This window comes from Neovison vison, chromosome 10, assembly GCF_020171115.1.
Source record: "Neovison vison isolate M4711 chromosome 10, ASM_NN_V1, whole genome shotgun sequence".
Classification (NCBI taxonomy): Eukaryota; Metazoa; Chordata; class Mammalia; order Carnivora; family Mustelidae; genus Neogale; species Neogale vison.
The window spans coordinates 50,132,938-50,157,914 of NC_058100.1; the positions used below are offsets into that span (position 1 = coordinate 50,132,938).

The 24,977-nt window shown below is 37.5% G+C and overlaps 1 protein-coding gene across 6 annotated transcripts in view; it reads left to right on the forward strand.

Annotated features, from left to right (window-relative positions):
• Positions 1 to 24,977, forward strand: part of SMG7 (SMG7 nonsense mediated mRNA decay factor) — a 90,805-nt gene that overhangs the window by 10,479 nt on the left and 55,349 nt on the right. The window lies entirely within an intron of this gene.

Here is a 24,977-nt window from a genome sequence, read left to right on the forward strand (position 1 = left end):
AATAAATAAAATCTTTAAAAAAAAAAAAAAAAAGAATATTTTCAAGGATGCCAGAGTATACTGAGGGAAGTGGAACTTTTATTGCTGGGGTAGTTCAAAGAAAACTTCCAGACTTGAATCCCAGAGCTCAGTCTTAAAGGATGAGTAGGATTAATGAGGCGAAGAAAGAAGGGAAAGATGTAGTAGGCAGAGGAACACAATGAGTAAATAAATGCCTGGGGCAATGTGTTTGAGAACTCTAAAAAGTTTGGTATTAGAAGTGTTTGAGGTTTTGGTTGATGTATATACAGCATGGTCAGATCAGACTGTCAGTCAGGTTATGGTGTGTAACTTACAGAGATTGCTATTAGTCCTGTCTCATTCAGCTTTTGTTTGGGAGCCCAGGGTTCTTTTTCAACAAATTTGGTCATTAATCTTATGGGAGCAACTTACATTTGAATGGCTCATGTTTGTTGTATACATTCCTATTAGAATAGGGAGACAGAAGAAAAAGATACTTATATAGTGCCTACAGTCCTTCCTTTGAGATACATAAAGATTTAAATTTCCCTTCCTTAGCTTTGAAAGTAACTTCATCTTAGGTAAAAATTAGTTATTTGGAACATTATTAAATTATTATTTAGGAGACGGAAGTATTAGTGAATATGTATAATTCTGAAAATAACTGGGTTGATAGGACTGATTTTTTAGAATCTTCACCTCTTGAGTCCAGACATGGAATAGGGTTGGAGGTGAGGGAAGAAAGGGGAGAAAACCAGAACCTTAAATTAGTGAAGTCTCTTTGGATTAACCTTTTTCAAGTCTTTCATAAAACAAAACATTTGAAATTCTTTTTGATGATTAATACTTTTTTCCCATAGTTCTTAATGACATTTTTCTTTCTTTAATGTCTGTCTTAAGTGAGAAGATGGTTCTAAAATATATTGTATTTTAAGAGCTGCTATATTTAATGTGTTAATATCCTCAGTCTGTTTCTTAAAACTCCGTGGGTTCACTGAACACATAAGTTGAGTACTTTTTCCTTCCTTCCTCTTTCCAGAAGCCTAGCATTTCAGTGGTGTTAGTTGGGGCACAGTATATTAGAATGTGTTTTACTAATGCTATCTCTTAGAAAGTTCATGAATTATTACTTAGTTTTTTTAACGGGTGAGGTACTATGCAGTAATGAGATATGGGTAGAAAGATAATTAGAGTAAAATACAATTAGAAGATGATATTCAAAGAAGAAATGAGTTAAAATGTATGCTTATTTGAAACTTTTTTTATTGCTTGTGGGAAAAGATAAAAAGCATAGTGTTAAGAGAACCATCACAGGATGAATTTGAATATAAAAAGGGTATCCAGAAAATTTTGTGCATGTGCACACATATAGTTTGTGTAAAGTAATTTAAAGTGAAATTTTTGTATTTTAATACCTAATTCTTTAAAATTTTATTTCTTAAACTGCTTATTTTAAATAATTAAGATAATATTTGTTTGAAATAATCATTACTTTTGCTGTGTTTTGTTTTTTAATGGAAAAAGGTCAGAACATTTTAAGAAGCATAACTCAAATTTAAGGCATGTTGGTCATAAATTTTGGTTTATAATAGGAAAGGAAAAGCAAATGTTAATATATTAATTGCTTTCTAATTTGAGAAAATTTATTGATTAAATTGTTTGTAACTCATACTCAAGCATCTTTTTGGTATCCTAAGAAAGAAGGGTGGTGTTGAATGAGCAAAGCCTTTAAATTAAGACTAGCCAGGGCACCTGGGTGGCTCAGTCAGTTAAGCATCTGCCTTGACTCAGGTCATGATCTCAGGGTCCTGGGGTCGAGCTCCCCATCGGGCTCTCTGCTCAGTAGGGAGTCTGCTTTTCCTCTTGCCTCTCTGCTATCTCTCTCTCTCTGTCAAATAAATAAATAAAGTCTTTTTAAAAAAGTAATTAATTAAGACTAGCCTAATTTGTGTTTAGATTGTCATGAGTTCAGATCCCAGCTCTGCACATGGCAATGTAACCTTGAACCTCTCTAGTTTTACTTTTCTACTCTGTATTTTCCTTTCTATTAAATGAGAGTGATAGAATTCTTAGAATTACTTAGAATTACATGAGAAAATGTGTATGTAAAGCAGCATAGTAAAGAGCTTAATTTATGCATTGTATTCATTTCCTGCACTTCTGGATATATCAGTATTTACTTATTAACTTGCTAAGGTAGTTTTTGAATTGGGCAGGAGCAGATTGTGTCTTACTGGCTATAGCGTGGTCTAGTGATCTTTACTGTAACAAGAGGGCTATTATATTCCTCAAGGTACTGTCTTAAATTTTATTAGTGCTTTATATTTTCCAAAATACTTTTATTTAAATGTATTTTTAAGCCACTATATACAGTAACTTTGTATAACTCACTCGATTGGCATATTGTAGAGAAGGAAAACGATACTTAAGGTAACTGATTAGTGGCAGAGTTGGGATTGGCCTTTGCTCCCTCTTTGTCCACTGCACATACTTGGGGGGAGCTCTTAAAAATGAAGTCTCTCTTCTGGTGTCTGTGTTTGCCAGCAATGCTATCAAATGGTGCAGTGTGTGTTATTTAGATGGTTCACAATTAGTGGTTGCAAATTCATATATTAAAAAGTGTACTTCCTAAGTTACTTTAATTTTGTACAATTTCAAATGGTGATACAGATTTGATTCTTGCCACTTTTAGCATCCAGGAAAGTACTTGTTTGAAATGGAACAAAACAAACCCCAGAAAATTGTAAGAATGATCCTATGACCATGAAAGAGAGTGCAAATCACTGCTGGGACAGTGGGCATAAATCTGGACTGTCCCAGGCACACAGGAATATATGGTTATCCGACCATCCAGAGTTGTGTTGCTTTCCCATTATTTTTTATATGTATGGTAACATACTCATATACTCATATATTTGTATATATGTATATTCTTTAATAACTGGGATTGGACTGTATTCTGTTTTTGTGACCTGGCTTTTCTTTTTTCATTTAACATTTTATTAAAGACAGGTTTGTAATTATATATCTGCAGCCTCATTGGAAACATTAGCATAATGTTCTGTTCTTTGGGAATACCACAGCTTTCTAAACTGATTTCCTGAGAGTAAAAATTTGTGTTATTTCCAATACTTTATTATTATTATTATTATTATTTTATGGCCATGGTTGTTTTTTTTCCAATTTACTTATTTTCAGAAAAACAGTATTCATTATTTTTTCACCACACCCAGTGCTCCATGCAAGCCGTGCCCTCTATAATACCCACCACCTGGTACCCCAACCTCCCCCCCCCCGCCACTTCAAACCCCTCAGATTGTTTTTCAGAGTCCATAGTCTCTCATGGTTCACCTCCCCTACTTTATTATTATTTTAAAAAGTGCTATGATGAACATCCTTGTACACATGTATCCTGTGTGCACTTATTTGAGTGACAGGGTATGTATGCACATTAAAAATAATTTGTTAGGTGTAGGCAGAATAACACCCCGACCTCCCCCCCAATTCAAACCCCAGAATATATCTACATCCTGATCCCTGGAGCCTGTGAATTTGTTACCTTAACATGGCAGGGGGGAATTAAGATTTCTAAACAGCTGAGTTTAAAATGAAGAGATTATCATGGATTATTTGGTGGGCAGGGCATAATCACAAGGATCCTGTAAGTATGGAAGAGGGAGAATTGAACGATCTACTGGAGAGCGCATTCTGCTGGAATGGAGGGGATCACAAGCTGAGGAACACAGGCAGCCTTGAGAACTAGGTAAAGCCAAAACCCTAGAGTCTCCAGAAAGCAACACCGTTGTGTCGGCACCTTGACTTTAAACTACTAGGACTCATTTAGGCTTCTGACTTTCAGACCTGTGAGATAATGTTTTTGTCGTTTTAAGGTGCTGTATTTGTGGTAATTTGTTACAACCACAAAAGGGAACTAACAATACATAGTAGGTACTACCAGGAAGTTCATGCTATTTATTCCCACCCTAACAGTGTTTGAAGGTACCTGTTTTCTCATATCCTCACCAGTACTGAAGGTCTCCTGTATCTCTCTCTCTCTTTTTTTATGAAGCAGACTCTTTGATATCTTTATTTGTGTTACACGTGAGCAAATGTATCCAATACTCTAGTGTTTCCAGAGTGCATTCCACTGAAAATGAATTGTGTGGGAAATTCATAGGTGTTAGGATTCTCAATGTTTCTAAGGCAAAATAAATTCAGAAATACTGCGGTACACTGGATTCTTTATATGGAAAAGTTATCTCATGGGACTTACCTAAACAGTGGGTTACCTGGTTGGTTCAGTGGGTTGAAGCCTCTGCCTTCCGCTCAGGTCGTGATCCTGGGGTCCTGGGATCGAGTTCTGCATCGGGCTCTCTGCTTGGCGGGGAGCCTGCTTCCTCCTCTCTCTGCCTGCCTCTCTGCCTACCTGTGATCTCTGTCAAATGAATAAATAAAATCTTAAAAAAAAAAAAAAAAAAAGTAGCGCTATGTTATCAGAAAGTTAGCGTGATACTCCAGATAAAGTATTGGCCAAATATGGCACTGAAAAGTCAAGAGCATGGCTTTTGTTTTCTGACAGCCCTGGATTTAAATTGGATGTATGATCTTGGCTAAGTTACCTGACCTTTTTAATTCCAGTGTTGTCAGTAGTAAAATGGAGGTATGTTTCTTATGGTTTGACAAGGAATAAATGAGGTAAAAGAATAAAAATCGATAACAATCTACCTTATTCCTAGTTTTTTAAAAAAGCAATAAGCGCAGTTATTATTATTAATATTAGTAGTAGGAGTGTATTATTTGGTATTTAAAAACCTCACATTCTTATGGAGCAGTTGTCGTATGTTATTGTTAATGGATTTCTTCAATTTTTTTCTTTATTTGAACTTACTGTATATCCCAAATTTTGGGACTATGATAGGAGCACTGGGTCAGGTACAACCCTGTGAATACATATGCATTTGACTTATGGCCTTTTTACTTTTAATCGTCTCAGAGAACTAGGAATAGAACTTACTGTAGTAATTTAGATGATTGCTTTTAAGGAAATTGGGATATGAGGTTGCCATAATGGGTGTTGTAAACTGCCTTAGGGAATCAGTCCCAAGAACCTTAAAAGATTATTCTGTCTGTCACATCATTTCCAATACAGGGCGAGAAACATCGTGATTTACGTTAAGGGTATGTGTGGAGATGGCAGGACATAGCTAAAGAGGTGGTCAGGTGCAAGTTTTCAAACTCAGTGCAATTTGAATTTGAGGCAAGTCATAGGAAGATGTAGAATGGTAGAATCAGAGGGAGAAAGACCACACTCGTGAGTTGGAAGAAATGATTCATTGGGAGGGTCCAGGTGAGAAACTGGGCCAGCCAGCCAGACTGAATATCATACTTACTTTATCTTCATACAAGATCCTGTTGAAATAGATGCTTTTCTTGATAAGATGGGAGTTACTTTTCTTTGTGGACATAACTCTTTCTTTCTTTCTTTCTTTCTCTCTCTCCTTCTTTTTTAAACAGTTTATTTATTTGGCAGACAGAGGTCACAAGTAGGCAGAGAGGCAGACAGAGAGTAAGAGGGAAGCAGGCTCCCCGCTGAGCAGAGAGCCCAACACAGGGCTCCATCCCAGAACCCTGAGATCGTGTCCTGAGCTGAAGGCAGAGGCTTTAACCTACTGAGCCACCCAGGCGCCCCGACATAATTCTTTCTTTATGTTACATGGTTCAGATCCCCTGATTCCTAAGTGAGGTAAGATGAAAATGAGAGAACAGTTTAGAACCTGGGAATGGTGGCCATGTAAAGTGAGGCTGAAAATGATATAGTGTGATACCAAGCTAATAAACCTTCAAGTTTTCTACTTTACTATGGGTTACCTCCACTGTTTCTTCATATGTGAAATGACAGTCTTTCCACTATTTTTGGCAGCTGTTTTGTATTTTTGGCAACTATTTTGGCATATTTTGGTATGAAGCTGCAAGTGATGGCAGTGCTCAAAAATGTGTCCCATGATTGAGCCCCACATCAGGCTCTCTGCTCAGCCGGGGGCCTCCTTCCCCCTCTCTCTCTGCCTGCTTGTGATCTCTCTCTGTCAAATAAATAAATAAATAAAAATCTTTAAAAAAATAAAAGATGTCACCATGAGTAATTTTCTCTCATTTTAATGCACACTGCTTTCTTTTGTGTGAGGCTTTCCTTGTTTTTGTGTTGCATTTGGGATGTGTGTGATATACTCTGATTTTTGTGGTCATACAAGTATACTTTTTAGTATAAATCTTTGTGAAACTTTGATAGGGAATCTTGAGTCAATAGTCTTTCTTTTAAATTGTTTTGGTGTGCTATGATTTATTATTTTTTATTTTATGATTTTATTAAAAATATTTTTAGGAATAATTTGTTTATTGTTTCAGTGGCTTCTTAATGTTTGCGCTCTAGACCCTCTCCTGTATGGGTCCCTGTTTAGGACTGCAGTTTGGCAATGCTAACCTAACTTTTGGGTGTTTGTTTTTTTTTTTTTTTTTCAGTGCTAACATGAGGCTTGCATAGAGTAGCAGTATCATACCAGTGAGGTATGATAACTTCAAGGAGAGAGGGTGCTGGTTTGTGTATTTGACATGATTAATAAGACTAAAGCAACAATTTCATTTTGTGCCAGACCCTGTTCCAAATGTTGTATATTTAGTGGATCCTCCCAGTACCCCTGTGAGGGTGTACTGTTGACTTCATTATAGAAGAGTAAAGAAGCAGAATATAGTTAAGCCTGGTGCCGTGCATAAAGTAGCTGAACCAGGAGTTGGGCTCTAGAATGCTTTTAACCGTACATCATATGGACTCTACCTCTATAGTCTTATATTTTTATTTGCTTAGGATTGTAGGATTTTAAAATTTTATTTTTGTTTTGTTTATATATTTGTTATTAGATAATATATTTCTGTAAAACATTTAAAATGCATAAGTATATATGTAGTGCGTATGATTTGAACAAACTTTTTTCATCAGTCTTAAGCTTCCTAATGCATTTATTTTTGTGGAATAATAAGGGAGAGGGCAGAGTAGTTTTGCCAGGAAACTTATTAAGGGAAAGAGAAGGGGAGATTGTTTTTCTTTTATATCTGTAATAAATTAACTTAGACTGCTTTGAACTTACTGACTAGTTGGCCTGCTGTTCTTCTCTCATAGCTGTTCTTCTGCAGTTTTTATCTTCAGTATTGATACTTAAATACAGGATATTTCCCAAAACCTTTGGGATATCAAGAACTAGCTACTATGGGGAAAAACCATTCTGATCCACCTGGGCTAATAGGACAATGGAGGATGACTTGCCAGTTTTATAATTTAAGTACAGAAGATTAAGACTGCTTTTTCCTTATTGTCGTAGTTGACTTATTACACAAAGGTGTTCAGGTATCAGCTTCTGACCTTAAAAGAAATAGAATTTTACATGTGTGAAATTAAAATTTTAAGTAATAAGTTGCTTCAGAAGGAAAATTCAATGACTTTTTAAAAGAAACAGATTACTAAAGCTTTCATATGTGGCCTGACATCTTTGAATTTACCATTTTTCTACTTAAACACATAGCTGATTCTGAGAGAATGAGACTGTGGTTAACTCTAGAAAAGAGACAACCTTCCTGTACTTATCTCACAGTCTTAGCTTCCTTTCATGTTACTGTACATTGTCCTTGAAAAGTTCCTTCTTCCAGAAAGTCTTTCTTTGAATCATCTTAGAATTTTGTTAGATAAATAACCAGATGTTTCTCTTTTTTTCTCAGTTCTCTTTCACTGGTTACATTATTTTGTGTTTGTTCACCATTTTATTCCCATGTTAGGATTTGAGGGGAGGGGTTTCTCAATTATTGTCATACAACTTTATTTTATTTATTTTTTAGATTTTATTTATTTCAGACAGAGAGAGTGACACATGTGCACCAGCAGAGGGGGAGGGCAGAGGGAGAAGCAGACTCCCTGCTGAGCAGGGAGCCAGACATGGGGCTCCATCCCAGGACCCTGGGACCATGACCTGAGCCAAAGTCAGACGCTTAACCAACTGAGCCACCCAGGTGCCCCTGTCTTGGTACAACTTAGAACAATACTGACAATCAGTAAATGTTGACCAGTAATGTCTATTTATTGCGAACATTTTGAAATATATTAATTTCTCAGTCAGAATGCTTGACATATCTCAGTCTTCAGGAGATGGTAAAGTCTGAATAGTATTATTTTCCTTTGTGATGTAAACAAAACTAGGCACACCTGACTTAGGCAATGAAAAAAAGCAAAAACTGTGTCATTGTCTTTTTAAAAAAATGTAAAGAAATCCAAATGGATGTCACATGAAAAAGTGCTCAGCATCACTTGGCATCAGGGAAATAACAGATCAAAACTACAGTGAGATACCACCTCACACCAGTCGGAATGGCTAAAATTAACAAGTCAGGAAACGGCAGATGTTGGCGAGGGTGCATGGAAAGGGGAACCCTCTTACACTGTTGGTGGGAATGCAAGCTGGTACAGCCATTCTGGAAAACAGTATGGAGGTTCCTTAAAAAGCTGAAAATAGAGCTTCTCTATGACCCAGCAATCGCATTACTGGGTATTTACCCCAAAGATGCAAATTAGTGATCTGAAGGGGCACGTGCACCCAGATGTTTATAGCAGCAGTGTCCACAACAGCCAGACTGTGGAAAGAACCTAGATGTCCTTCAACAGATGAATGGATAAAGATGTGGGGTGTGTGTGTGTGTGTGTGTGTGTGTATGCACACACATATACATAGAATGGAATACTATGCAGCCATCAAAAATCCAAAATCTTGCCATTTGCAACGACGTGGATAGAACTAGAGGGTGTTATGCTAACTGAAATAAGTCAGTCAGAGAAAGACAATTATCATATGGTCTCTCTGATACAAGGAATTTGAGAGGCAGGGCGGGGGGTCATGGGGGGTAGAAAGGGAAAACATGAAATAAGATGGGACCAGGGAGGGAGACAAATCATAAGAGACTCTTAATCTCAGGAAACAAACTGAGGGTTGCTGGGGGGTGGGAGGGGAGGGATAGCATGGCTGGGTTATGGACATTGGGGAGAGTATGTGCTATGGTGAGTGCTGTGAATTATATAAGACTGATGATTCACAGATGTGTATCCCTGAAGCAAATAATACATTATATGTTAATTAAAAATGCTAATGGGGGCACATGGGTGGCTTAATTGATTAAGTGTCCAACTCTTGATTTCAGCTCAAGTCATGATCTCAGGGTGGTGAGATCAAGGCCTTTATTGGGCTCCGTGCTCAGTTGTCTTGAGATTCTCTGCCTTTCTCTCTCTCCCTCTCCCCCACTGCCCCTCCCCCACGTGTGTGTGTGTGCCCTCTCCCTCTCTCTCTCACTCACTCAAATAAATCTTAAAAAAAAGGAAATGCTAGTAGATTGTATAGACTTAAGGGTGGGAGAATTAGGGGAGTATATCAGCTATGTGAGGAAGAGGAACAACTGGTTCATTTAAGCATAAAAGAGCTAGAGACCCAGCTTCTACAGCTGCTGTAACAAATTACCATAAACTTGGTGACTTAAAACAACACAAATTATTACTTTATTGTTCTAGAGGTCAGAAATTTGAAATGGGCCCCACTAGGCTAAAATTTAGGTGTCTTTCCTTCTGAAGGTTAGAGGAGAGAATCCATTTCCTTGCCTTTTCTAGGAAAAGAGGCTGCTTATATTCTTTGGTTTATGGCCTCCTTCCAGCTTCAAAATCAGTAATCCTATCACTTTATTCTTTGCTTCTTTCATCACATCTCTTCTAACTCTCCTGCTTCTTCCCTCTTTTACTTGTAAGAACCCTTGTAATTATACTGGACACACCCAGGTAATCCAGAATAATCTCTCCTCAAAATCCTTAATCACATCTGACTTAAAGTAAGTCCCTTTTTGTTAGGTAACATATTCACAGATTGTGGGGATTAGGATATGGGATTTGGGAGAGGCCATGATTCTGACTCCCACAATAGCTGTGTAACCTGGAGTATACAACTTTATTTTTTTAAGGTTTTATTTATTTATTTGAGAGAGAGACAGTGAGAGAGAGCATGAGAGGGGAGGTCAGAGGGAGCAGACTCCCCATGGAGCAGGGAGCCTGATGCAGGACTCCATCCCAGGACTCCGGGATCATGACCTGAGCTGAAAGCAGTCGCTTAACCAACTGAGCCACCCAGGCACCCGTATACAATTTTAAAATTCAGCCTATGAAGATAGTCTTGTGTAAGACCATGATCTCTCCATAATTTATATCCCTGACCCACACTTGACATGCAGGACCACTGATCCTGGGAATTTGATTTAGTTGCTCTTGTCCCAGGTGGATTTGCCGCAGTACCTCTTCTCTCACTAGCTGTCATTTAAATGTGGTGTTGGGGGGTGCCTGGGTGGCTCAGTGGATTAAGCCTCTGCCTTCAGCTCAGGTTATGATCTCTGGGTCTTGGGATTGAGCCCCATATCGGGCTCTCTGCACAGCAGGAAGCCTGCTTCCCCCTCTCTCTTTGCCTGCCTCTCTGCCTACTTGCAATCTCTCTCTCAAATAAATAAATAAAATCCTTTAAAAAAAATGTGATGTTGGTGTGCTCATTGTAAGTCTGATTGATCTCTTTGCACCCTAGCTGCAAGGGAAGCTGGTAAATATATAGCGGAAATTGCTTCTGCCTTCTAAGTTGGGAGATTTCTTAAAAATAGGAGGGGAGATTAAGATGCTGGGCTTCAGGGCTCTCTGCTCAGCAGGGAGCCTGCTTCCTCCTCTCTCTCTGCCTGCCTCTCTGCCTACTTGTGATTTCTGTCAAATAAATAAATAAAATCTTAAAAAAACAAGATGCTGGGCTTCAAAGAAGAATGCCAACCGGAGAGAGCATGTAAGTATAGTGGAAAGTCATTGGTAATAGGATTCTGTTCATTTGATAAACTCTGTATCAGAGATGCGAAGATGAGTAAGAGTCATTCATGTCTGTTTCTGTTCTCATGGCGGCCAGAGCAGGAGTGGAAAGCGATGTGCATGTGCTAGTACCCTAACATAAATCAGTGCCATTTTTCTCATACCTTACCTGATAGGAAGCCAACTCTGTTCTGTGAAAGCTCTTCATTTTCATTTCCATTTCACTGTCTTACATGCTTATCAGAAATTGCTGTCTGCTGTACCTTTGCCTTTTGAACAGTGACATGGAGGAAGGTAGGCGGGTTTTGAGGCTTTCTTCTTTCATTCCAGTAGGTTATCAGTAACAGTGGTTTTGATGTATACCTGTGTGTCCAGAATGGTAGACACTAGGCATGTGTAGCTGTTCAAATTGAATTTCATTTAAATGAAATAAAATAAAAAATTTTGTCAGTTATACTAATTACATGTCAAATGCTCATGTGGCTAGTGGCTACTGAATTAGACAGGCCAGGTCTATACCAGTGGTGTGACATGTTTATTGTATGAGGGTCAATCAGGAAAAAAAATCAGGGACAGCAAAGCAAGGTTTATTGAGTGAAAGCAAACTGATAGTACAAAACTCCCAAGAAGGGAGGGGACCCGAAGGGGTTGCCCAAAATGAAATGTTGAATAAGCTCTTTTTTAATACCCCTAGTAAGTTTTTCCTTTTCATATAATGCTTTAGAGTTCACAGCATCCATTCACATGTATTATATGTTTTACTGATAATGCAGACTGCAAAATAAGCATAATTAACTCTTAACTTTTCATATAGGAAGTTGAAGCTCAGAGAGGCCAGAGGGTCAAACAGCAAAGTTAGAAGGGGTTATATTATTCTTTTGGGTGTGTGTGTGTAATATATAATTCTGTTCAGTGCAACATAAAGTGCCTAGGGTACTAAGTATTATGTTGAATATTAGGATACTAAAAAAGCTAGCTGTTCTGCCCTGGTCTGGGCCTTGTTGTCTTATTCTTGTTGCGTTTTGCAGCTTGAGCTGGTAAAGAATGGCAAATGGAACATTGTGGGGAAGGGGCCTCACACTTGTATGAGTGGATCTAACTTTCCTCGGGGAGCCTTCCCCAAACTGATCCCTAGTCAGTTTCACACTGTAACCCCAATAGATAATATGTGGATTTGCTTTTTATCTCCTCCCACAACCCCTAATATAAAATGTAAATTCCTTGATAGCAGGAACCTTGTGTACTTTCTTCACTTCAGTATCCCAGCTCCTAGAATAGTGTCTAGGATATAGCAGGCCCGAGATATTAAGAAATTATTGGTATAAATTGTTTTACATTTGCTTCTATTATTAAGCAAAGTGGTTTCTCTGGAGGGTTTCTCCCCTGCTAAAATCTTAATGGTTTTAGGAGTTAATTTAGGAGTTAAAATGGTTTTAGGAGTCTTTTGTGATATTTCTCTTTCATATTGCTGAAATTATTGATCCTCTTAGAAGTGGTTTATACCTGCAAGGCCCTGTAGAGGAACTGCTAGCCACCTGTGGTTATTGAGCACTGGAAATGTGGCCGGTGTGACTGAGGAGCTGTATTATAATTCAGGTTTTTTTTTTTTTTAGAATGGGAAGAGGCGCGGGGAGGGCCAGCAGGGGTATTAAAGAGAGAATCTTAAGCGGACTCTATGCCCAGCGCGAGTGTTGGGCTCAGCCTCAGGATCCTTAGATGATGACTTGAGCCAAAATCAAGAGTCAGACAACTGACTCAGTCACCCAGGCACCCCTGTAAGTAAAAGTTGTTTTTTTTTTTTAATTAATTTAAGTTTCAAGAATTTATGCTTGATTGAGTTGTCAGAACAATTTGGGTCTGTGAATCTACCTTCAACAGTACATTTTAAGGAATCTAAATACAGATCGAATATTTCTGATGAAAAAGTAGCTGCTTAATTGATAGGTGCTGTAATTGTGAAACAGTTTGACAACTTAGCATGAGAAAGAATTTGAAATCTTCAATAATTTTTATATTGACTACATGTTGAAATGCTAATGTTTTAGATATGTTAGATTAAAATACATTGTTTTCTGCTTTTTACTTTTGTAAGTTAAAAGAAATAGGTTACATATAGTAAATATGTGACTAATACTAGATTTCCTTCTATTGACGATAAGGAGTTTCTATCAAAAGATTTTTACTGTGAATTTTTTTGTGTGTGTGAAATCATATTTGTAGCCTTGAGGCTTTTATTTAATGTATATTTTAAAAATATACAAATAAATATATTGTTAAGTGCACTCATTCAACGTATTTATTCAGGGAAGACTGGATAATAAGGTACTCTTCAAGGCAGTTTTGGGGTTATAGTATAAATCAGAGATTAATTGAAGAAATAACATGTTAGAATGTAGTGCGTGCCATAATGGATATGAATTGAAGGGTTGACCTCATAGAAATGTCTTAAGAGGTTTTATGAAGGGCATATCATCTCCCTAAGATAGAAGAATTTTGTGATGAACTGGAGAAGGATATTCCAGGCAGAGGAAAAAAAAATACGTATAGAGAGAGAGACAGACAGACAGACAGACAGACAGACATAGGAAGAATCAGAAGCATTTGGAGCATAGTTCATGAAGGGAGAGGTTTAAGGAGATAAGCTTGGAAGCTAAATTGGAGGATACTGATAGGCTGCTTAGTTTGAACTTAATGGATAAATGGAAATTAATGTTTTCAATCTGGACATTGATGTGTTTAGAATTACTTGATACCGTATATTTGGGAAGTTCATGCTAGTAAAGTCATGGGAATGATTTGAGAAAACTGCCAAAAATCCATGTAAAAGACAGTGAAAGTCTGAATCAGGATACTGAGAAGCATCTATGAGAGAAAATACGTGAATGTAATCAGTGGGATTTTGGCTACTGATTATGTATCAAGGGAGAGAGGGAGAGTCATATTGAAGTTGGCCGTGGGGAAATAGTAGCACTTCTCATGGAAATAGGTAATAAAGTCATGGGTGTTGAAGGGAATATTTAATAAATATCCATGCAGAGATGCCAGATAGCTGTTGGAATGGGGACATAGTGTGAGCTGGGTTGGAAATGATTGATTTCATAGTTGTCTTCAGTAATGGTGACACTTAATCCACAAGCTGGAAAGTAATGATACAGGTGTATCGGTATCAGGTGAGATCATTAGGGAACAGATACCAGATGATAATAAGGTCTTATTCTTCCTCCCACCTACCTCCCCTCTGGTGACAATCAATTATGTTCTTTATAGTTGAGAGTCTTTTTTGGTTTCTTTCTTTTTTTCTTTGTTCATTTGTTTTGTTTCTTAAATTCCACAAAAGGGTGAAATCATACGGTGTTTGTCTTTCTCTGACTTATTTTATTTAGCATTATACTCTCTAGATCCATCCGTGTTGTTTTAACAGTCAAGGTTCCAATCTTTTTATGGCTGAGTAATATTCCATTGCAGTGTGAGTGTGTGTGTGTGTGTGTGTGTGTGTACGTACGTACACCATATCTTTCTCCATTCATAGACCCTTAGACTATTTCCATAACTTGGCTACTGTAAATAATACTGCAGTAAACATAGAGATGCATATATCTTTTTGATTTAGTGTTTTAATGTTCTTTGGGTAAATACCCAGTAGTGGAATCACTGGATTGTGTGGTAATTCTATTTTTAATTTTTTGAGGAACCTCCATACTGTTTTCCACAGTAGCTGCACCAGTTTGCATTCCTACCAACAGTGCATGAGAGTCCTTTTTTCTCCACATCCTCATCAATACTTCTTGTTTCTTGTGTTTTTGATTTCAGCCATTCTGACAGGGGTGAGGTAATAGCTCGTTGTCGTTTTGATTTGCATTTCCCTGATGATTAGGTGTTTCTTTTCTTCTTCTTTTTTTTATTTTTTAAAGATTTTATTTATTTGACAGTGAGAGAGGGAACACAAGCAGGGGGAGTGGGAGAGGGAGAAGCAGACTTCCCACCAAGTAGGGAGCCCCATGCGGGGCTTGATCCCAGGAATCAGGACCTGAGCTGAAGGCAGACACATAACAACTGAGCCACCCAGGTGCCTCAGTTTAAATTTAAAGTTTTAAAATTTAATAAAGCGGTGGTTTTAATGTACTCGTTCTCAAAAGTGTGGTCCCCAGACCAATAGCATCAGTATCACCTGGGAACTTGTTAGAAATCCAAAATCTTGTGTCCCATCTCAGACCTGCTGAATCAGAAACTGGGGATCAAGTTCAGTGACCATTTTCAGAGGCTTTCAAAGAGATTTTGATACGGTTTGAAGTTTGAGTAAGGGCTAATACACTATAGTTCAGGACGTATGAAGACTGAGAAAAAGCTAAGTTTGGGCAGTCATTGTTAACTCTTGAGAAGATTTGTAGTATTAAATTGCCATCAGGACTGTTCATGCTCCTCAGTTTTTTTTTTTTTAAATGAATATAGAATGTGCATTTTATGCAATGTGTAGATAATGCATTTTAATCAGATTATGATCATAGGGCATATACTTTTAAATCACATTAGTTGTGTGTAAGCCTGGCGATTCACAGACGTATACCCCTGGGGGTTATAATACATTATATGTTTATAAAAAAATTAAAAAATTAAAAAAAAAAAGAAATACCACGTTGAAGGCACTTGGGTGGCTTAGTTGGTTAAGTGTCTGCCTTTGGCTCAGGTCATGATCCCAGGGTCATGGGATTGAGCCCCCCCATCAGGATCCCTGGTTTGTGGGGAGCCTGCTTCTCCCTCTTCCTATGCCTACTGCTCTGCCTGCTTGTATTCTCTGTCTGTAGGACACCTCTGTCAAATAAATAAAATCTTTTAAAAATACTTTAAAAAAATAAATAAATCACATTAGTTGAGGTAATCAAAATGCATTCATTCTAACTCTACAGTTACTGAACTTTATGAAAATATACCCTCTAACCACCACCCTGATCAAGGTATAGAATACTTGCAAATCTCCCAAAATACTGTCTAGACTCCTCTGCAATATGTCCTAACCCTCTATATGCGTCAGGCAGTTGTTCTGATTTTTATCACTATAAATTACTTTTGCTTGTTCTAGAACTTGGTATTGGTAGTCCTTTGAGTTTCATCATTCTAGTGAGTATGAATTGGTATTTTATTGTAGATTTACATTTCCAGATGACAGAAAATGTTGAGCTTCTTTTCATGTGCTTAATGGGCCATTTGTGTATCTTCTTTTAGTGTTTAAATCATTAGTCCATTTTAAAAATTGGAATGCTTTATTGTTGAGTTCTCTTTATATTTTTTCAGTGTAAATCCTTTGTGTTTGTATACATACACATATATCCCAGTCTGGCTTGCCTTTTCACTTTTCTTAATTATTTTGAGGAGCAGGAGTTTTAAATTTTAATGAATCCAATTTATCGGTTTACTTTTTCTTTTATTGACTCTTGCCTGTATGGAATTCTTTATTTCCCTGGGCTAGTGAAAATTTTCTCCTAGAAATTTTATAGATTTCGGTCTGTGATCCATTTTGAATTAATTTTTGTGTGTGCTGTGATGTATCACTTAAAGTTAATTTTTTCTAGTTTTTAAATTTTTATCTCCAATTATACCAGCACTACCATTGAAAACATTTTTCCCTGTTAAAGTGCCTTGACACTTTCGTTAAACATTATTTGGCTGTATACACAGACACACTGATACACATGTACCTACGTACATGAGTAGATGAGTCCATTTCTGTAATCTGGTCTGTTCCATTGATCTGTATGTTTATTCTTATACCAATACTATACTGTTTTGATTATTACCGCATAAAATTTTGAAATCTGGTAGTGTAAGTTCTCCCACATTTATTCTTTTGGAACATTGTTTTGTTTATTCTCAGTTTTTCCATTTCCAGATAAATTTTAAAGCCAACCTGTCCGTTAGTTTCTACCAAAAACAGCCTCCTCCTCGTGTTTTGATTGGAATTGTATTCTCACTATAGATTAGTTTGAGGGGAATTATGTTGATCTTTTTGAAGTGAGCTTTTATTTGTTTTCTGCTTTTCGTTATTTTCTTCTACTTAATTTTGGTTTAATACACTCTTTTATAGTTTAAGGTAGATTAATGCCTTAAGACCTTTTTTATTTTCGTTTAGGCATTTAAAGTTATAAAGAGCTCTCTGAGCACTGCCTTGTTGCGTTCTACACATTATGTTTCCATTTTCATTTGGTTTCAGATATTTTCCCATTTCCTCTGTGATTTCTTCTTTTGCTCCATGATTATTAAGAAATGTATTATTTCATTTCTAAATAGGTGAGGAGTTTTCCAGCTGTCTTTCTGTATTGACTGGTAGTTCTGTGGTTTTGATTCTTTTAAATTTCTGAAGATTTATTTTGTATTCACATATGGTCTTTCTTGCTGGATGGATGTGCGCTTGAAAAATACGTGTATTCTTCTGTTGGGTAAAGTGTTTTAGAAATGCCAGTTAAATGTTTGATTGATAGTATTGGTCTAATTCTGCCAGTTTTCTGCCCACTTTCTGCCTAGTTGTCTGTTATTGAGAGAGGAGTTTTGAACTCTCCAAATAATTATAGATTTATCTATTTTTCTTTTCTCTGTCTCTTTTTATTTTATTTCTCCTGTTTATTAGGTATCCTCTAATAATCCTCTTTTGGTTTCTCTGGGGTTTATAATATGCGTTTTTATATATACCACTTTAAGTATAATATAAAATCTTAAGTGGTGTAATTATATCTCCCTCTCCTTTTGTTTGTACTGTTACATTTTCATTTTTATTTTGTTGGTTTGTTTTTTTGGGGGAGGAGGGGCAGAGATGGAGGGAGAGAGAGAACCTTAAGCAGACTCCATGCCTAGTGCAGGGTCTGATGCAGGCTTTGATCTCACAACCCTGAGATCATGACCTGAGCCAAAGTCAAGAGTCGGATGCTTAACCTGCTGAGCCACCCAGGTGCCCTCTTTTTTGTTTTAAAGTCATTTATTTTTTATTTAGTTTTTTTTTTTTAGTAATCTCTACTCAGCGTGGGGCTTGAATTCAAGATCCTGATATCAAGAGTTGCATGCTCTTCCAAGTGGGCCAGCTGGGCACCCCCCCTTTTTTCCCCTTTATTTGTTTTAAACCCTAAACTACATGTTATTTTTTGTTTTTGTTGAAGATTTTATGTATTTATTAGACTGCAAGAGAGGGAACACAAGCCGGGGAGGGGGGAAGGGAGAAGCATGCTTCCTGCTGAGCAGGGAGCCCTATGACGAACTTGATCCCAGGACCCTGGGATCATGACCTGAGCCGAAGGTAGATGCTTAACAACTGAGCCACCCAGTACCCCAAAAGTTAGTTAACTTTTAAGGAAATTAAAAAACAAGGAGAAAAACATTATTTTATATTTACTTACATATTTTTCATTTCTGGCATTTATTATCTTTTTGTGTAGTTCCAGGTTTCTGTGTGGTATCTTTCTTTCTAGCCTCAAGAACTTCATTTTTTAAATATTCCTTATGGTATTGATCTTCTGGCATCAAATTTCCTCAGCTTCTGTGTTTCTGAAATTGTCCTTATTTCACCTTCAGTTTTAAAGGGTATTTTTGCTGGACATATAATTATAGGTTTGATAAGGGCTTATCCTTCTCCCCCTCCCAATATTTTGAAGCTATTACTTCATTATTTTTGGGCTTACATTTTTTTCTGAGAATATGGGCATTAGTCTTATCTTGATTCCTTCTTATATAATGGATCCTTTTTCTCTCCCTGCTCTGAAAATTTTCTTTTTATCATTGAATTTCAGCCATTTGATTACAGTGTCTTTGTATGGTCTTTTTTTGTGTTTAAATGCTCAAGGTTTGTTGAGCATCTTAGATCTCTGGGTTTGTAACTCATCAAATTTGAAAGCTATTCTGTCATTTCTTCACATATTTTTTATATAATTGATATGAGCCAGATTTAATATGAACTCTTAACTTCTTGGGGTCTGTTGTCCAGTGAACTGGTAATTTGATTTTTCAATATGATACAGAGTTGTAAATGCAATTTTAAAAAATAAGGCAGTGAAGAGGCACCTGGGTGGCTCAGTCAGTTGAGCGTCTGCCTTCGGCCCAGGTCCTAATCCCAGTATCCTAGAATTGAGCCCTTCATCGGGCCTCCTGCTCTCTGGGAAGCCTGCTTCTCCCTCTTCCTCTGCTTACTGCTCCCCTGCTTGTGCTCTCTCTCTGCCAAATAGATAAAATCTTAAAAAAAAAAAAATTAAGTCTGTGAAGTTTACCACATCAACTGACTCCTTCCCAGATGAGTTCTCTGTGGCATGCAGTGCTGTTTGATGGCATTTTATCTACAGTAGCACTTCTTCCAAAATTGGAGTCAATCCTCTCAAACCCTGCAGTTTCTTTATCAGCTAAGTTTATGTAATATTCTAAATCCTTTTTTTGTCATTTCAACGGTCTTCAAAGCATCTTCACTAGGAGTAGAGTCCATCTCAAGAAACTACTTTTTTTGCTCACCCGTAAGAAGAAACTCCTCATCCATTCAAGCTTTATCAGTGGATTGTAGCAATTCACTCACATCTTCAGGCTCCATGTAATTTTCATTCTCTTTCCTCCACTTCAGCAGTCACTTCCTCCACTGAAGTCTTGAGCTCCTCAAAGTCATCCATGAGGGCTGGAATCAGCTTCTTCCCAAATGCTGTTCATGTTGATATTTTGACCTCTTCAGATGAACCTTGAATGCTCTTAATGGCATCAAGAATTGGGAATCCCTTCCAGAAGGTTTTCAGTTGACTTTGCCCAGATCCATCAGAGGAATCACTATCAATGGCAGCTATAGCGTTACAAAAAAATAATTTTTATTTATTTTTAAGATTTTATTTATTTATTTGGCAGAGTGTGAGATAGTACAAGCAGTGGGAGAAGTAGGCTCCCTGCTTAATCCCAGGACCCTGGGATCATGACCTGAATAAAGGCAGACATTTAACCAGCTGAGCCACCCAGGTGACCCTGAAATGTATTTTTTAAATACAAAGTCTTGAAAATCTAAATTACTTTTTGATCCATGGGCTACAGAGAAGATGGTTGTGTCAGCAGGCATGAAAGCAATATTAATCTTGTCCATCTCCATTGGAGTTTTTAGGTGACGAGGTATATTATTATTATTGTGCAGTAATATTTTGAAAGGACTCTTTTTTTCTAAGCAGTAGGTCTCCGTGGTGGTTTAAAATATCAGTAAACCGTGTTGAAAACAGATGTGCTGTCATCCAGGCTTTGGTGTTTCGTTCATAGAGCACACAGGCAGAGGAGATTTAGCATAGTTTTAAGGGCCCTAGGGTTTTGGGAATGGGAAATGAGTATTGGCTTCGACTTAAAGTTGACAGCTGCATTATCCCTTAACAAGAGAGTCAGCCTGTACTTTGAAGTTATGAAACCAGGCACTAACTTATCCTCTCTAGCTGTGAAAGTCCAGGATGGTATCTTCTCCTGATACAAGGTTGTTTTGTCTACACAGAAAGTCTGTTGCTTAGCCACCTCCATGAATTATCTTAGCTATGTCTTCTGGATAACTCAGTGCAGCTTCTGTATCAACACTTGCTCCTTCACCTCATATTTCTATTTTATGGAGATGGCTTCTCTCCTGAAACCTCATGAACCAACCTCTGCTAGCTTTCAGGTTTTTCTTATGCAGTTCCTCACCTCTCTCAGTTTGCGTAGAATTGAAGAGAGTTAAGGCCTTGCTCTGGGTTAGGCTTTGGTTTAATGGAAGGTTGTGGCCAGCTTGATATGCTTAGACCACTCAGACTTTTTCCAAATCAGTAGTAAGGCTTCTTTTATCTCTTGTGTCTTTGCTGGAGCACAACTTTTCATTTCCTTCAAGAACTTTTAGCTTTGAGAGTAAAAGTTGGCTGTTTTGTGCAAGAGTCCTGTCTAGACTTTCATTGTGCCTTCCTCATTAAGCTTGATCATTTCTAGCTTTTGATTTAAAAAGAGACATGTGACTCTTTTCACTTGAACACTTAGGGGGCCGTAGTAGAGTTATTAATAAGCATAATTTCAGTACTGTGTCTCAGATAATAAGGAAGCCCAAGGAGAGGGAGAGAGATGGGGGAGTGGCTGATTGGTGGAGCAGTCAGAACGCACACAACATTCATTAAGTTCGCTGTCTTATATGGGAATGGTTTGTGGTGCCCCCAAACAGTTGCAATAACGTCAGAAATCACTGATCACAGAATATCATAACAAGTGTAATAATAATATTATGAAACAATTTGAAATATTGTGAGAATTACAAAATGTGACACAGAGACATGAAGTGAGCAAATGCTACTGGAAAAAGGGTGCCAGTAGACTTCCTGGACAGAGGGTTGCCACAGACCTTCTATTGTTAACAACTGCAGCATCTGTGAAGCACAGTAAAGCAAAGCACAATAAAACAAGTATGCCTGTATATTGATGACTCCCAAATGAATATCTGCAGCCCATACCTTTCCTTTAAACCCCAGACTCTAACTACCTGTCAGTTCATTCCGTTGGATGTATAATAACCATCTCAGAATTACCATTGTCATCAAGCACAATAGCAAGAGCTTATGTAATATCATGTGCCAAGCACTATTATCCCAAAATGGACTCTTCTCCATATACCTACTTGTATCATCTTCCTTTTGTTAGTAAATGGCTAGTCCACCCTTCTAGCTGGCCAGGAATCATTTTTTTATCTCAACCCCCTTTTTCCCTTCACTCAGTAAAACGTTATTGGTCAAAGTCTGATGATAGCTGTCTATATTGCTGTCTACTGGACCAAGCCAGTTAATTCTGTTGGATGACTCAGTCAGCCAGTGGCTCAGCCTGACCTGAATGGCCCAAGACAACCTCACTCAACTGTTTGGACCCTCAGCTGAGATGACTGTGATAGGTGGGAAAACTGGGTCTCCTTGTTCCAAGTGGTATGTTGTCCATGGCTTTATAACATGATGATGGTGTTAGCAAAAGGGCAGGCTCAAATGCACAAGTGCTTATCAATCTCTTTCTGTTACATTTGGTGAAGTCCAGTTGGCCAAAGTAAGTCACGTGTTCAGCCTATGGTCAGTATGTGAAGAGATTAATAAGGGTACATATGCCAGGTGGTGTGTGATTCATTGGGGGCCATTAATATAACAATCTTCCATATGCCTTCCATGATCTGTATCCAGTTAAATTACTTGATTTTAATATACCACCCCTTTCTGAAGATAGGAAAATAATAAGGAACATGACTAGCTAAAACTGATGTCTGGAAATATGGGCTAAATAATGGTTTTTTGGTAGAAAAATCAGTTTTGACTTCTGTGTATATCTTTATTTTTTTTTTTTAATTTCAGAGGCCATGTAGAAGTAGAGAGTACTATATGTACTATAATAATTTATAGATTTTTTTTTTTTAAGATTTTATTTATTTGTCAGAGAGAGAGCACAAGTAGGGGGAGCAGCAGGCAAAAGGAGAAGCAGGTTTCCCGCTGAGCAAGGAGCCAGATCTGGGATTTTTTTCTAGGACCCAGGATCATGACCCTAGCCAAAGGCAGACGTTCAACTAACTGACTGAGCCACCCAGGCACACCTAGATTCTTTGATTTAGTTAAGTCAGATGGTATCTTGTTGCTAGCTGAGTTAATTAACTTGTCCATTTTGTGTATCATCCCCATTCCACATCAGGAAGTAGTACTTTACTTTTGTTTAACTAGTATGGTGTTTTACATTATTTTGGATGTTTGCTCTTTTTTTTTTTTTTTAAATCTAATTTTTATTTCATGTCACCTCTCAAAGCATATAGTCACATACTTGTTTACTTCAGATCAACTCTGTACTTTGTCTTGGGTTGCCCTGATGTAATTTTTTTCTCTTATTGTCCTTTCCAATGAATCTAATCTGTTACTACATTAATACGTACTTTGATTCTAGTGTCTACTCATATTTTAGCTTTTGTTTTTCTGTCTTTGGTATTCTGTTAACCTTCTCTTACCATTATAAGTATATGCAAGCATTTACTTTATTGTGTCTTCAAAAGTAGTCTTACCTGATCTTTTATATCTTCAGATGCTAATTTTATTAAAAATTGCTTTCCTTTTGGGCACCTGAGTGTCTCAGTCCATTGAACATCCTGCTCTCAGTTTCAACTCAGGTCGTGATTTCAGCTTCTCCAATGAAACCCTGCATCGGGCTCTCTGTTGGGTGTTGAGGTTCTGTCTCCTTCCTCTGCCCCTCCCACTCATGCTCTGTCTGTCTCTCAAATAAATAAATTAATTTTTAAAAAATGCTTTCCTTTATTTTTCTTTTTTTTTTTTTTACCCTAAAAGGCATTTAGTTTTCATTTTTTCTGTGTTAAATAAGTAATATAATATTATCTTGTGTTTTATTTCCATAAGGTACAGCGTTGTTACATAGAATGCCTTTTTTTTTCTCCAAAGGCATTGGGTTTGGTAGAGTCGAAAACCATTGTTTTGGCATATCTCATCTAATGTAGAAATTGAGATGAGGGGGAAATAGCCATCCAGTTGTTGATGGTTTACTCTAAATTTTTTTTCTTTTTTTAAATTTAAATTCTGTTAGCCTTAACCTTAATTTCTTGTTCAGCGTACATGGGTTATTGACTTTCTCCATATCCTATGGAGGTTTCAAATTTTATCTTTTTTTTTCCTTTAAGATTTATTTATTTGAGGGGCGCCTGGGTGGCTCAGTGGGTTAAAGCCTCTGCCTTCGGCTCAGGTCAAGATCCCAGGGTCTTGGGATTGAGCCCCGCATTGGGCTCAGCGGGGAGCCTGCTTCCTCCTCTCTCTCTCTCTCTCTCTGCCTGCCTCTCTGCCTACTTGTGATCCCTATCTGTCAAAATAAATAAATAGAATCTTTAAAAAAAGATTTATTTATTTGAGAGAGAGCACATGTGTGCAACTAGCAAGCGAGGGGGCAGAGGGAGAAGCATACTCTCCTTGAGCATGGAGCCAGATTTCAGTTTGATCCTGAGATCATGACCTGAGCCAAGGCAGATGCTTAACTGACTAAGCCACCCAGGCCTCTCTCAGATTTTGTATTTCTATATAGATATATACTGTATTGTCTATACTATAATAGATTCAAGTGTGTGGAAAACAATCTGAATAGATAGCCAAGAAAATGATCATGGATTTTTCTAACAGACTGTATAAAATAATAGATTTTCTGAACCTAGAAGGAAGTATGTTATTCCTGGTTATCAGGTAAAAAAAACCTTAGAAATTGTTTTCCTGGAAGACTTTTGAGACTGCTGTCAGTTTTGAGAAACCGAATTTTTAGTGTCTTAGCCTTTTGAGAGACCATGTAGCCCAAATTAACATAAATTTGCTTTATACACTTTAGTTTGGCAGGCATAGCTAGGCACCAGGTGTACAGAGTTGCGCAGAATAGTCTCTAGTGGAGGAAGTAACTTCCTGGTAGGGCTGGGTGCTAAGATAGAAGTGGGCGTTAAGATGCACTGGGAGTGCTTGGCCAAGCCAAAGGCATTATATAGAAGTTGCTGAGTTTTAAATAAGAGAAGGAGTTAACCAGGTAAGGAGGGAAGGAGGACGGCATTCCAGGTTGAGTGAAAGAGCATGAGTAGAGATACTAAGGAACAAAGTAGCTAAGAACTAAAAATAATTTAGTTTTATTAGGTCATAAAGTATAAAGCGGGGACCTGTGGGACCTCACATGCTATGCTAAGGAGCTTGGGCTTTATCATGTATTTTCTCAGTCTTCCACTAAAGTACAACTAAAGTCACTGGAGGTTGAATATCTGCTTCGGAAGTGAGGGGACGAAGTCCACACGGATCTCCTGCATGTTTGAAATTTCTCTTAAGACTTGTGTTCTGTTGTTAAATATTGTGAATAACCTTGTCTTTTATTCTAGAATTGATTAGTGTAGTTCTTAGCTTCAGTTTCCTAATTTATAGAATGAGAATAATAATAGCACTTACATTTTAGGATTGTTGGGAAGACGAATAACTGTAACGATAACAATGACAAAAATACCTAATATTTTTTGAGGGCTTACAAGGAACAGTCCTAAGTGCTTTATTTCTGTTACCTCATTTAATCCTCAAAACTTCTCAATGAG